The 1,768-nt window shown below is 33.4% G+C and overlaps 1 non-coding gene across 1 annotated transcript; it reads left to right on the top strand.

Annotated features, from left to right (window-relative positions):
• Positions 1–1,456: 1,456 nt before the first annotated feature.
• LOC122116273 lies at positions 1,457–1,563 on the top strand. The gene has a single exon (XR_006148935.1). It is a non-coding gene; the product is annotated as a U6 spliceosomal RNA (small nuclear RNA).
• Positions 1,564–1,768: the final 205 nt, after the last annotated feature.

The raw sequence follows: 1,768 nt of genomic DNA, 5'->3' as shown, positions 1-1,768 counted from the left end.
CATTGTTACCCCCCCTTTGTTTTTCCCCTACCATCCCTTCCCTTCACACCTCCCCACCTCCCTTCTTCACCCATCCTCTGATAGAGTGTTTTGTATATCTCATTGTTACAATCGGTTAACCAGTATCCTTTCCTTATATCTTAAATGAACAAATGCTGGCTTGATTTATGCTGATTGTATTTGTGTAGGCACACCAAAAATCATAGGCCAAGTCCAAGTGCACATAAATGAAATGCCATCTTTTTTTTATCAGTTGGTATAATTGTGTTCTACACATTTATTGACAGGTTACAAATAATTTTCAAACTTTAAAACATTAAAAGTACTTTCTTTTTTTCTTATTTTCTTGGCCAGGAAATCAGCAAGACCTCAGTCAGCATTTCTCATATAGGAATTATCACATGGGTTAGTTAAATGTATATGTAGAGTCCAGTTTCCTGAGGACTATCTCATCTTCCTAGGAATTCATGCTGGCTGTTGGAAAAAGAGTAAGGATGCCATTTAAAGCCTTATAACTTTACTCTTTACCAGGGCATTGTCCTGCTACTTTGGTTGTTGAGCGTGTCTACAAGAGTTTGCATTCCATGAGGAGCAGGGAGACACCATATGACTTATACTTACTGAGATTTCCAAGTGACTTGCTATCACTTGTACTGCATTTTGTAAGTCAAATCTCTCTAAAACTACCAGTTTTAAGAGATAAGAGGAGTGGTAAAATAACTCTAAGAGACAAATACATCTTCAACATATATTGTTCCAAATATTCCATTTAAGGCATATTCAACAACTGGTGAAACTTGTGTTGGCTGTAATTATGTGTCTTTGTCTATGTGTGCATGTATACATGTATATATGTATTTATGTGAATAGTAACATACATGTGTATATTATGCTTATATCATCATTTATTCCTTGCTAACAAATAAAGTAAGGAATCCCTAAAGATTTAACAGAAACTGTGTAGTTAAAGTCTTAACTCTTCACTCTGCTTCTTTACACAAAGTCTTTGCAAATTCTCATTAATAAAGTTTCCATAAACTCTGAAATGTACATACTTAGCATTTAATGTCTGCTACCATAAATCTTAAATACTTTATAGAAAAGTTTTACACCTGCCTAACAGTCCTATTTTTGGCATATATAAGTAAAATCCCAAAATTAACCATATTTAAAACATTAAAACTTTAAAAATCCTTAACACTTCCTGCAATGTTCATTTTGACAGGTGCCTTTTATAGAATAATTGAATTCCTCCTCTTACACATCTCTTGAACTACAAATATCTGGAATTATTTTGTTTTTGGCATGTCTATCTTGATTTTATTCTTAAAGGTGTGCTTATGTAAGACATACATGATTCTAAAATTTCACAACAATTCTTTTGAACTTAATTTTTATTGAAATGTGTAGTTTAATAAAATCAATAAAAATTATACTTTATATATAAAAATGTTCTGTGTTAAATTTAGCATCACATACTCTAACATTGGAACGATACAGAGAAGATTAGAATGCCCCCTGCACAAGGATGACATGCAAATTTGTGGAGCGTTCCATATTTTTACAACAACAGATGCTGAAAGGTATGTGGCCACAAGGGAACCGTACTGCACTCTTAGTGGGAGTGTAAACTTGTTCAACTACTTTGAAAAGCAGTACGGAGGTTCCTCAAAAGATTCCACATAAAAGTCCCCTATGATATAGTAATCCCACTTTTGGGGATTTACCCAAATGATCATAAACAAGATCATATTAAAACTACCAGCAC

The sequence above is a fragment of the Dipodomys spectabilis genome, unplaced genomic scaffold, assembly GCF_019054845.1.
Source record: "Dipodomys spectabilis isolate Male_0828 unplaced genomic scaffold, ASM1905484v1 ptg000129l, whole genome shotgun sequence".
NCBI lineage: Eukaryota > Metazoa > Chordata > Mammalia > Rodentia > Heteromyidae > Dipodomys > Dipodomys spectabilis.
Note: the sequence above shows the minus strand (reverse complement) of the source record. Positions and strands in the feature narration are given on the sequence as shown.